The following is a 13647-nucleotide window of genomic DNA, read 5'->3' as shown; positions in this document are numbered from 1 at the left end:
GTAGCCTATAATCTTATAAACTTCTGTGTAAATGAATCCAGTATTTACCGTGGCTAGCAGTGAGCACAGTGAAACTTCCCGAAATAACACTGTTCACTCCTAAGAGTCAAAGTTTTTTTTTTGTTTGTTTGTTTTTTTACATATATCACCTCAGTTTTCTTGACAACACACCTCTGATGTTGGCAGAGGCAGAAATTGTTGTCTTTATTTTGTCAGTGGATGTGTATCAAACTGTGGATTTCAAATCTGTAAGGATAAATAAAGGCTTTGTCAGTTTCCCAGGTGGCTCAGTGATGAAGAATCCACCTGCCAATGCAGGAGATACAGGTTCAGTCTCTGGGTGGGGAAGATGCCCTAGAGAAGGAAATAGCAACCCGCTTCCATATTCTTGCCTGGAAAACTCCGTGGACAGAGCAGCCTGGCAGGCTACGGTCCATGGAGTCACAAAGAGTCAAACACCATCAAGAAACTGAGCGTACAAACTAGCTAAAAACTACACTTATAGAAGTTCATTACTTGAAATTCTATATGAGTTGTCCTTCTGAAACAGTATTTCACGTGGTAAGCATCCACTAGATTTTGTTCTCCTGGGCCAGGAACCATGAATATTCTATTCATTAACTTATCTCTGATGCTGAATATTCAACATTTGTTGAAAGGAGGGGAATAGAAAGATAGGTGCGTAATGGTTCAGTTCAGTTCAGTTCAGTTCAGTGGCTCAATCCTATCGGACTCTTTGCGACCCCATGAACTGCAGCACACCAGGGAGTGTGATTAGAGTGATTCAAATGATAAATAAGTGATTCAAAGGTTAGGATCTCAGCCTGATTCATGAAACCTTACTTTGTATTTGCTGTGAAAAATAATGTACAGTTTTTTAAATAATGTTCAACAAAACAGCCATTCTTTTATTCAGTGTTTGAATGCCTACTGTGCATTGTGAATATTGCAAACACAAACCTGACGTTGATTCTTTCCTCAAAGAATTTATGATTTAATAAAGAAAATAGAATATATTCACAGATAATTAAAATCCAAAGCAAAAATTATGCCACAAGTATAATATTTCAAGGGAGATTACTAAAAAAAAATGTTATTCAATACAAGTGTTTTTTTACAATGAATTTTTTACTGAAAAACTTAAATTTTTTATTTTATTGAAGTATAGTTGATTTACAATGTTGTGTTACTATATACTCAAAGTGACTCAGTTATATATATATTACTGTTCATTCTTTTTCCATGATGATTTATCACAGGACATTGCATGTAGTTCGCTGTGCTGTACACGAGGGCCTTGTTGCTTACCCATCCTGTATACAATAGCTTGCATCTGCTAATCCCAGACTCCCAGTCCGTCTCTCCCCCACCTCTCCACCTCCTTGGCAACCTCAAGTCTGTTCCGTGTGTCTGTGACTCTGTTTCTGTCTTGTAGATAAGTTCATTTGTGTCATATTTTAAATTCCACATAGAAATGATATCATACGGCATTTGTATTTCTCTTTTTGATTTACTTCACTTAGTATGATGATCTGTAGTTCTATCCATTTTGCTGCAGTTGGCATTGTTTCATTCTTCTTATGGCTGAGTAATATTCCGTTTGTATATGTGTATATACACCACATTTTTATCCACTCATTTGTCGATGAGCACTTAGATTGTTTCTGTGTGTTGACTATTGTAAATAGCGCTGCTATGAACATATGGGTGCGTGTTTTTTTTTGAATTAATATTTTGTCTGGATATATACCCAAGAAAGGAATTGCTGGGTCATATGGTTTTAGTTTCTTTGAGGAAACTCCATAGTGTTTTCCATAGTGGCTGCATCAATTGACATTCCTACCAACAGTGTAGGAGGGTTCCCTTTTTGAAAGAAAACTTCTAATTTGAGGAGAGAGAGAAGCAGATGGAAACTTCTAATATTTCTCAAGGGATGTCCTACTTCAGGGTCTTTTCATGTGCATGGTTCATGATTCTCGGTTATGCCTAACATCACTTGAAACTTGCAAATTTTTCCTTTCTTTTGATGTGGTTTTTCACTAATACTATGTTTACCAGCCATCGTTATAGTTTTTTTCAACAGCAAATAACAGAGAAGAATGGAGGAGAGAGCTTTGAAAGCTTGAAACACAGTGTTGTGGGTGATGAAGATGATGAGGCCTTGGTGCTGAGTCAGAGGCTTAGGCTGTGGGGTCAGGACCAGCCAGCAGGCAGCAAGAAGCTGCCACCTCTGTGGACTCCTGTTCCCCTGAGTCTCCTTAGCAGCTCCCTCACACGTTCTTCCCAGCCTCATCTCAGTGACTGAGGAATTAAAGGAAGCAATGTCCAAACTTCTGTCTTACTACCTCTAAAGTTAAAACAAAGATGGTCAGAAACAACTGTGTTCATACTATAGGACAGGTCAGTCTAATTTGATGCAGTTGTGATATAAGGAGACCAAATATTGGATGGTGTTGCCATATCTCAAGCCCCATGATTTTGCAGACCATCAGTTTATTTAAATAAGTTCATGCTTGTCAGGGAAAGGTCGGTAGCACTTTGAATTTGTGCCATTAGAATCGCATATCAAGGCCTCATTTCCCCCCTAGCCGCAGAGGTCAACTGACCATCAAGAGCTCTGGAAACGTGTAGAGTGGAAACTCTGCTGAAAGTCACATCCTCAGAGTTATAGATCAGACTGTATTCCCATGTGGGGGATGATCACATCAATACCGTGTGTGTGTGTGTGTGTGTGTGTGAGTGTGTGCATGTGTGTGTGTGTGAGTTGCTCAGTTGTGTCTGACACTTTGTGATGCTATGGACTGTAGCCCTCCAGGCACCTTTGTCCGTGGAATTCTCCAAGGCAATAATACTGGATTGGGTTGCCATTCCCTCCTCCAGAGGATTTTCCTGATCCAGGGATCGAAACTGGGTCTCCTGCTTTGCAGGCATATTTACCATCTGAGCCACCTGAGGATATTTAATAAACATTTACCCACATGCTTATCCATTCATTAGCATGTAAGCTCCCCTTAAGTAAGTGGGAGCACCACCAGCTCTGTTATTATATCAATTGATTTTCTATGACTTGATTTATGACTTGATTTCTTAGAAATCTGGCCCCTCATCAAGCAGATATTTCAATGCCATTGTGATAACTGGACATGTATACACACATGTGCACACACACAAACATGTATGCACAACCCCATGGTGCACACCACGCCCTGTTTCTAGGCTGACTGTATGTTCCATTAGTCTGTCTCTCCTATCACTTTCTGTTTCAGCAGTTTTTAACTCCAGTAGGCTTGAATTCTCACGACACTGTATAGGAAACCTTTTTTTTCCAGAGATGGGGGGGAGGTGGCGGAGGGAGAGGTAGAAAAATCTTTATTGAGTAGCTGTTGTTTTGTGTTAGTTGTTATATGGTACTTTGTGGGGCTTCCTGGGGAGCTCAGCTGGTAAAGATTCCACCTGCAGTGCCGGAGACCCCGGTTCGATTCCTGGGTCGGGAAGATCCCCTGGAGGAGGGCATGGCAACCCACTCCAGTATTCTCTCGTGGAGAATCATGTTGGACAGAGGAGCCTGGCGGGCTACAGTCCGTGGGGCCACAAAGATCAGCCTGAGCAAGTAAGCAACAGAACAGCACACAGTACTTTCTACATAATCACATGTGAGGAGCATGAGTACCTCCAGAAGCAGGTATTGTCCTCACTCATATGAGAAAAGTTAAGTTCAAAGAGGTTTTGTGGTTCTTGAGACCGCGTGGCTGGTTAAGAACACAGGGCACCTTCGGGCAGCATTCCTTCCTGTTGTGCTTACAAAACATGCCTCCTCGGAGACAGGTGGTTGTATTTTTTTTTTTTTTTTTAAGATTTTTCTCATGTGGGCCATTTTTAAAGTCTTTATTAAGTTTGTTATACTGTTCCTTCTGGTTTCTGTCTTGGTTTTTTGGCCTCAAGGCATGTGGGATCTTATCTCCATGAAGAGGGATTAAACCCACACCCCCTGCCTTGGAAGCCAAAATCGTGACCACTGGACCACCAAGAAAGCCTCAGACAGGTGGTTTTAAGACATATTACCAGCACTCAGTTACTACTTCCTGGACGTGTATATTCTAAGCAACATAGGAAGGATAAACAGAATGAGGTATAATTATTGCCTTGAAAAAGCTTAAACCTTATGTGAGTAAATAAGAATAAAGATTATGGAGAAATTTACAGGAAAAATAAACTACCATTCTGTGATCCAGACTGAATTTCATAGGAATTCACAGAGGAGCAACGTTAGCGTGGGCGAGAGACATCAGTGGCAGCTTTGGAGGCCACGGTCATCATTAGTTTCTCTAATAATTGGCACCGACGATGGAAAATCCTCCAACTTTTGATCCCATCAATGTAAACAAAAACAACAAATGTAGTCATTAGTGTCATGCACAGTACTGTTATTTTTTGTATATATGCCCAACAATGGGGGCATCTCTGAGGGGTCACTTGTGTGTGTGTGCGCGTGTGTGTGTTTGGGTGTCAGTCGCTCAGTCGTGTCTGACCCTGCAACCCTATGGACTGTAGCCTGCCAGGCTCCTCTGTCCATGGGATTCTCCAGGCAAGAGTACTGGAGTGGGTTGCCATTCCCTTCTCCAGGGGATCTTCCTGACATAGGAATCGAACCTGGGTCTCCTGCCTTGCAGGCAGATTCTTTACCACCACTCTGAACCACCAGGGAAGCCTAGAGAAAATGATAATAAAACATAAAGCCCTTGAAGAGAAATTACCCCACGATTGACCCAATAGCTCCACACTTATCATAATTTGTTCCTGAAGCAAGTAAGATGGATCCCCTCCCATTGAGCTTGAGAGCTTCTTACCTTCTGACTGCAGGTGTAAACCACAAAGAGATATTTTCACACAAAGCAAAAGATGCTCACCCCAGGGCTCCCCCAGACCTTGTTGAGATAATGGGGAAGGGAGAGCACCTCAGAAGTCATTTTCCAATACTCTTGAATGGCGGCCCCCTACCTTTTTGGCACCGGGGACCAGTTTTCATGGAAGACAATTTTTCCATGGACCAGGGACAAGGGGGATGGTTTGGGGATGATTCAAGCACATTATGGTTATTGTGCATTTTATTTCTATTATTATTATATCAGCTTCACCTCAGATTATCAGGCATCAGATCCTGGAGCTTGGGGACCCTTGCTCAAGAAATAACTTGGGCTCAAGAAGCTCACCATGTACTGGAAGCACATCTCCCCACAGCTTTCCTCTGGGGGGCACATTTCACTACAATTTCTGTGTGGTTTGAATAACCAGTTCAATTCAGTTCATTCACTCAGTCATGTCCAACTCTGTGACCCCATGGACTGCAGCATGCCAGGCCTCCCTGTCCATCACCAACTCCCAGAGCTTACTCAAACGCACGTCCATTGAGTCAGTGATGCCACACAACCATCTCATTCTCTGTCGTCCTCTTTTCCTCCTGCCATCAATCTTTCCCAGCATCAGGGTCTTTTCCAATGAGTCAGTTCTTTGCATCAGGTGGCCACAGTATTGGAGTTTCAGCTTCAGCATCAGTCCTTCAAGTGAATATTCAGGACTGATTTCCTTCAGGATGAACTGGTTGGATCTCCTTGCAGTCCAAGGGACTCTCAAGGGTCTTCTCCAACACCACAGTTCAAAAGCATCAATTCTTCAGTGGTTGGTTTTCTTTATAGTCCAACTTTCACATCCATACACGACTACTGGAAAAACCATAGCTTTGATTAGACGGACCTTTGTTGGCAAAGTAATGTCTCTGCTTTTTAATATGCTGTCTATGTTGGTCACAGCTTTTCTTCCAAGGAGCAAGCATCTTTTAGTTTCATGGCTGCTGTCACCATCTGCAGTGATTTTGGAATCCAAGAAAAGAAAGTCTGTCACTGTTTCCATTGTTTCCCCATCTATTTGCCATGAAGTGATGGGACCAGATGCCATGGTTTTAGTTTTCTGAATGTTGAGCTTTAAGCCCACTTTTTCACTCTCCTCTTTCACTTTCATCAAGAGGTTTTTCAATTCCTCTTCACTTTCTGCCATAAGGGTGGTGTCATCTGCATATCTGAGGTTATTGATATATCCCCCAGCAATCTTGAGTCCAGCTTGTGCTTCATCCAGCCCAGCGTTTCTCGTGATGTACTCTGCATATAAGTTAAATAGACAGGGTAACAATATACAGCCTTGACATACTCCTTTCCTGATTTGGAACCAGTCTGCTGTACCATGTCCAGTTCTAACTGTTGCTTCTTGACCTGCATACACATCTCTCAGGAGGAAGGTCAGGTGGTCTGGTATTCCCATCTCTTTAAGGATTTTCCACAGTGTGTTGTGATCTACCCAGTCCCTGGAAGCCTGTCTCCCCACAGCTTTCCTCTGTGGACAGTGAAAAGCTGATTTACAGTTTACTGTGGGGCGCATTTCACTACAATTTCTGTGTGGTTTGAATAACCAGAATGTACAGTTGTATGTAGTTTCTATCAATTATTGGAAAACAATCTTTTGATCTTATGTTTTAAATTAGCATATAACCCAAAGAAATGTTTTACCTATATTTTTAATCTTTGAAAAAAATCATTTAAAGCCTAGTTTTTTCTTTGTTGCTCAGGAAAGGAAAAAGACCATGCATCTAGATATAAAAAGGATCATTTCCTCCACAGACTATGCATCTTCCATGCCCATAACCCATCTTTAGTTTGATAAATGCAGCTGAATCAGTACAGCTTTTTAACAACCATATTCTTAATTTTGATATAAATGGTAGTCATTTTCCATTGAGCCTGTCGGCTGTTACACATTTCAGCCATTGATTTTGAGTAAGCTGTCAGTGCAGTTTGCATATGTCCCTGTGAGGTCGGGGCAGCAGGAATGAGAGAAGGCTGGACTGCAGTTTTAGGGAGAGATGGGAATCTAAGCTCGGGGGATGGCAGCCGGGGACCCTCTCTGTCTCCTGTGTGCACGCCTTGTCTTTGTGACGGGAAGGGAACAGTGTTTATGCGCGTGTCTGTGTGTGGGCACAAGAAAGTTAGATGCAGGAACTTCCCTGCTGGTCCAGCTGTTAAGAATCAGTGCTCCCAGTGAAGTGGGTGCAGGTTTGATCCTTGGTCAGGGAGCTGAGATCCTACATGCCTGGTGGTCAAAAAACCAAAACATAAATCAAAAGCAGCATTGTAACAAATTCAGTGAAAACTTTAAAATTGGTCTGCATCAAAAAAAGTAAGAAAAGATGGAGACCCGCTGGTAAGCAGGTCTCCTCGTCTTTCCCTCCCTTGGGGCTGGGCTCTGGGTGGCGGGGGCCGGGGAGGGGCCAGAACTGGGCGGGAAGGGGACGCATCCTGCTCGCTCCGTCAGCCTGCAGTGCCTTCCCCCTGATTTCCTCCTCTACGGTCTGAACTGTAAATACCTATTCTTCTCTTTCTCTGAGTGTGGCACTCATGAGAGCAAAGACCAGTCATCGGGGGTGAATTATTTAATACAATAATGTTTTAATAGCTCAGAGGAGACACAAATAGTCGCGGTGCCTGTGGCTAATGGATTTCCCTGGTAGGAGATAAAAGGCTGATTACACAGCAGGGCAAGTGAGGACCTGGTGCGTTAATGACAATTCACAGGTCAGCTCACTTACAGGAGTGATTTAAACGCACCATCTGTTTTCTAACAGTAGGTTGATAACTATGATTTTACAGACAGCCGGCGTCTCTTCATCAAGAACTTATTCGTCTTTCTGAGTCTGGTTAGTTGGGCCCCATAAAATCTCACTGACTGGTCCAAATCAAATAGTTTCTAAGTTGAATGGATCGACAGCAGCCAGTATTGCTTCATTCAACTCAGCCTTCCTCTGCCAGGTTAGAAAATTAAATCCTAATGCCCTGAAGCAGCCCTTGTATGTACTGGATTAGCTTATTCCTTCTCTCTCTTTAAAAAAAAAAAAATTTCTTTATTTATTTGGCCGCACTGGGTCTTTGTTGCAGCACACAGGATATTTGATCTTCATTGTGGCACCTGGGCTCTTAGCTGTGGTGTGTGGGATCTAGTTCCCTGAGCAGGGATTGAACCTGGAGCCCCTGCACTGGGAGCTCAGAGTCTTAGCCACTGGACGACCAGGGAAGTCCCTGGATTAACCTCTTTCTGATACACATACCTCAGTTCTAATTATGTACCATCCTTGAGAGAGTTAATAAAAAGTCCCTCAAATAATTTCCTGAGTCCTCTGGTTCAAATCCAGAAACCTGGTTGAGAAAGGCTGCACCAGCATCCACAGCTTATCAAGATTCCTGCCATCCCCCCTTTATCTTTTTTCCCTCCCTCTTCTTGCTTCTGCCTATGTCCTTCTCCATGCATCCCCCCAACACATACACACACACACTCTCACATTCTTCTTTCTCTCACACGGACAAGGGGAGCCCAACTTTGGCCTCCAGTCTTGTCCCCTCCCACCTCACTGCTCTGTTCTTCAGTCATTCAGTTCAGTCACTCCGTCGTGTTCAATTCTTTGTGACCCCGTGAACCACAGCACGCCAGGCCTCCCTGTCCATCACCAACTCCCAGAGTTTACTCAAACCCAAGTCCATCGAGTCGGTGATGCCATCCAGCCATCTCATCCTCTGTCGTCCCCTTCTCCTCCTGCCCCCAATCTCTCCCAGCATCAGGGTCTTTTCCAATGAGACAGTTCTTCACATCGGGTGGCCACAGTATTGTGCTGTAGAACCTAAGGATTACGTATGAAGACTGTGGAGCCAGCCTTCCTGGTTGAGATCGCTGCTCTGTCACTTTTGAGATCTGGTGACCAAGCTGTTTAACTGTTCTGCCCCACTGTTTCCTGTTATGAAAATGGGGGTACTAATAAGACCCACCTCAAGGGGTCACTGTATTAAGTCATTCAACACTGTAAGCTTCAGAACCGTGCACAGTAAACGTGGCTTCCCAGGTGGCTCAGTGGTTAAAAAAAAAAAAAAATCTGCCTGCCAATGCAGGAGATGCGAGCTCCATCCCTGGGTCAGGAGGCCCCAGGGAGGAGGGCATGGCAACCCACTCCAGTGTTCTTGCTGGGAGAATCCCGCAGACAGGAGCCCTGGCAGGCTACGGTCTGTCGTGTCGCAAAGAGACACAACTGAAGCGACTTATCACACGTGCACACACTATGTGCTGTACCCACTCCAGTGTTCTTGCCTGGAGAATCCCACGGACAGGAGAGGCTGGCAGGCTACAAGCTATGGGGTCTCAAAGGGTCTGACACAGCTGAGCACATAACTCACACTGTGGCTGTGCTAACCTGCAGCGGTTCTCACATGTGAGCCCCCGCTCAGCAGCAGCGCTGGGGGGGCGCTGGTGAGAAAAGTTCTCACCATCCTCCTCCCCTCCTTCCCCCAGGTGTTCTGAACTGGAAACTCTGAACTGGTAGGTGAGGCTAAAGAGTAGGTGTTTTCACAAGCCCTCCAGATGCTTCTGGTGTATTAACATTTGAAAACCACCACCCTGGATGTAAGGAGTCAGCTGCTGGACACCTGGAATATAAACATGAAAAAGACCATGTGTCTGACCTTCAGGAACACATGGTCTACTGGGAGAGGCAGATGTGTAAACAAGGCCAACCAAGGAATTCTGAGCAATACATTGGCAACACAGAGCCCCCAAAGAACGAGGAGCCACGTCTGCATTTGGGGAGGAGGGTTTGCAAATAATTTACAAAGAAGCAATGCTTGAAATAATTTTTAGAAAAAAGACTAGAACTTTTCCAGTTGTGAGTGAGGGGAAGACATCCTATAGAAAGGAGTGTGCATGGATCCACATACAGACCCCGGCTTTGAAAAAGCAGCCCCTGGAGAGAGGAGGGCTTTGGTCTTTTGTTCACTCTTGGAGCCCCTGGACCTAGAACATGCCTCTGGTTCTATAGGAGGCACCAGTAACTATTTGAAGGATTGAACACAAAGGTCTTAAATTTCCACGTTTCATTTTCTCTGAAACGTTTCTTTGCCACATGATGTTAAAACAAATAAACCTAATTGTGAGTTCCCTGTTTTAAAAAAAACTATACTCCTGAAGGAAATTAGCCAGTGCCTGGGTTGTTTATTTCACATGCGATATCTTAAAGCACGCATTGGCAATGTGAGACGTGGGGACTTTAAGCCTGCCAGGTGGCTCAGCAAAGCCCAGAACACTTGCTTGACACAAGCTTATCCCAAGCCCTTATCCAAACGTGCAAGTTATTGATGCTTCTTATAAACACATTGGTCTCCAAAATAGAAACCACATGAGGTTTCCTCATTAAAATGTGAAGAACCAGCTAGCCCAGGCAATGTATTTCCTTCTGCTTTAGTTAAAATCGACTCTGCATGTAAAATGATTGGGTCTTGTAGTTTCCTGGTCTTGCTCTCAAATGCAGATGCCCACTCTTTCTTCTGGCTGCCAGGGCATACTTCATAGCCCCAGAGCTTCCCCAAGGGGACCACTGCAACTTCACCCTGACCTCAGCGACAGGTCTGGTGGCCAATTCAAAAGAAAGGACTTATGCCAAGTTAGACCCCAGAACTGAGGTCTCCTTCCTTTCAGAGCCACTTCTAAAGGGAGCCACCCTGTGGGATTTCTTCCCCAGCATCCCCACCGTACTTCATCTGGTTTCGTATACCCAGTTAATTACATCCCTGGCTAGCTTGCTCTGGCCTCTGATCTGACAAGGCCCCAGAGGAGGGCTGCTCTAGCCTATGTTCCTAACCAAGTGGATCAGAGATCAAGGGTGTTTTTGAGGACAAAGGGACCTTGGGCATCGCGGACAACCTCCCACCCTCCCCCTCACCCCGAAGCCTTCCCCACTGTCTTCCAGAACCAAGAGGCTCCCAAACTTTGATCATGCAGGTGGTCTATCGTGTGATGGATCTGGAGAATAACACACACAATATTCTTCAACACCAAAGGTGAAATCGGTTTTCCTCTACTTCCCTTTTAGATTGAATTGGGATTAAAAAGAAACCCCCCAAATGGACTCAGTACATGAAATCAGCTTTTAACTTTTCTCTTCATTTGATCTTTTACTGCTCTGCAGTAATGCTTTATGGTTAAACTAACAAGCCCTCCCAGTGTGGATCTGGCTGCTATCACAGAGCAGATTTGGCTGGAGTTTCTTGCATGTGTTTGAGAAACACTGCCAATTTCATATCATAATGCAGGTATTAGAAGTGTTAATTACAAGTGACTTCTCTCTGGACCTCAGTTTTCAATCTTTAAAAAGGGTGAATGGGACTACACATCGCTTGCAGGGATCCTATCAATTTTAGGTCTTCTCTCCACAGCAGCATTAAGGAGCTCAGGACAGGGTGGAGGAGAATCAAGGGAGGGAACACAGACCATGATCGTTGCTGTGTCTGTGCGCGCCTGCGTGAGCTGATCCTCTCTTCACTTGGTTCTTATGAGTAGATGCCCTTAGTTACTAGATGCATATTAGAATTCGTTGTCTTACTAATGATAAGAAGTGAAAAAAATAATACCAACTGATTTTGTAATGCTCCAGGATAATGAGTTTTTAGATGTACTTTAGTTTTGTGTGTGTGCATGTGCATGTTTTAGCTTTAGGAAAAACAGGGGTGTGATTTTGAATAAGGGTTTGTCCCTTTTTAGCTCCCCATGTTTACAGACTACTTCATCTGTTCATTCTGCATGGGTTTTTGCTTCTGCAAACATATTCACTGTGCCAGTTCCTGGGATAAGCACTGGGCTGACAGAGGGAATATAACTTCATTTGATTATTCATGAAAACATTTTAAAAATACATTACATAACTTAATAAAGTTGAGATAGAAAGAGGAACAGAGAGATCACCCATGAGATTCCATGCAAGAATGGAGGCTTTTTACTTGCAGGTTATCACCCTCAACCCTACTGCCTGTCTTCAAAGATTGTGAACCCTCTGGATAAAGCATTGATTGAGTTGAATGTCTTTGAACTTGAAAACTTTGTTCTTTAAAATTTATTTTTCTATTTATCCAGTGCCTCGATTTCTTTGTAAAATATATTTTTCCTTATTTTAATCGTTGCCCCCAGAGCATCCTTAGGGTTAATATTTGTGGAGAGAATATATATTTGTTACATACCTTGCACTTCAAGGACATAGTTGCTTTAAAATAGGGTGGAGTCATTAGCTTTTAATACTTTGGCTTTGCCTAAAAAAGAAACATCTAACAGCCATGTAACATTTGGGGCTTCCCAGGTGGCCACTGTGGTAAGGAATCCGCCTGTAATGCAGGAGCTGCAGGAGTGAGTTCAATAACATTTAACACACCACAAATCCTATGTGTTCTTCACCAGTTTCACTTTCTCTGGTTGCATTTTTTCAGTTTATATTGGTTCTGGAGGAAAAGGCTGGAGGCTACACTTTTTGTAAGTTAAGCTGAGAGCCAGTGGTGAGTGTTGGAGGCAATATTAAGTGAATGCAGGCCACTGGGGGACAAGACATATATTTTTGGTCTTTACAGTGTGTATAGATTGGGGCCAAGGATAGGGGGACAGAGTCATAAAATGCACCAACCAGGATGCAGAAAAGATCTTGGTGGGCTGGTTCATGCAGAAATCAGTAAAAACACTGGCCCCAGGTAGCCTTATTCTGAGCTATTGACTTCACTTAGCTAAATATTTATTATGTTATTTAACATTCTCTTTCCTTCGTCATCACTGCCTCCACATGTTTCACAAAAATTATTTTCCAAAAGATATTTCCAAGTTTAACTAAACTTAGGCAAAGATGAAAACTGAAGTTTGGTCTGCAGAGGAAGGTGAAAGAAAGTTCCAAGGACCGGGGAGATGTTGCAGAAGGGACTCGTGAAAGAGATGAATGTCTGTGAAATAGCTACTGTCGGTCCAGAAAGGAGGTTTTGAAAAAATATGAGCAGGTTAACAGGTGGACTTCCCTGTCAGTCCAGTGGCAGAGACCCTGCACTTCGAATGCAGAGTGCAGGTTCAATCCCTGATCAGGGAGCTGAGCTCCCACAGGCCTTGTGACCAAAAAACCAAGACATAAAACAGAAGCAGTATTGGAACAGGTTCAATAAAGACATTTTTTAAAAAGAAAATTAATAGGAAGACAGCAGTTCTTGGCAGTAGAGGTTAATGCGAGCGTGTGACTGTTCGCAGAGAAACGCTGCCTTATGGTCCAACAGTAACATATTTATGAAACTGAGACTGCAATCATTAGCAAAGCAAGAACCAGAAAATGAGGCTGGAGTCAAAACAACAATTATGAACAATGTTCAGGCATTCCAATTTAGGAGCTCTACGTTGAAATATTAAGTTGAAAAATAAGTTGTTTCAGGATTTCCCCATTTCCAAGGTTTTGTGTAAGAATAAATTTTTAAGGATATGAGATTCATTGCCTTTGTCTTGGAGGATTAGGGGAGTTACAAACTATTTCATTTACATAAATAAAAATGTTATCTTGATAATAAAATAATGAGACATACTTATTTGGCTTAGGTATCTACAGATGGGTAAAACAGAAATCACATAAACTATGATTACAGATGAAATATCATGCCATGTGACTATAGACAGTATAGACACCAAATGACTTTACAATCAGAAATGTATTTAATAACAGGGCTTCCCAGGGGGTGCTGGTGTTAAGGAACCCACCTGCCAAAGCAGGAGACAAAG

General features: G+C 43.2%; 1 protein-coding gene across 3 annotated transcripts in view; it reads left to right on the top strand.

The window, feature by feature from the left end:
* SLC10A7 (solute carrier family 10 member 7) overlaps window positions 1-13647 on the top strand; it is a 293931-nt gene that overhangs the window by 225249 nt on the left and 55035 nt on the right. The window lies entirely within an intron of this gene.

The sequence above is a fragment of the Muntiacus reevesi genome, chromosome 13 (genome assembly GCF_963930625.1).
Source record: "Muntiacus reevesi chromosome 13, mMunRee1.1, whole genome shotgun sequence".
NCBI lineage: Eukaryota > Metazoa > Chordata > Mammalia > Artiodactyla > Cervidae > Muntiacus > Muntiacus reevesi.
The sequence above is the reverse complement of the archived record's forward strand: the minus strand, read 5'-3'. Positions and strand labels throughout refer to the sequence as shown.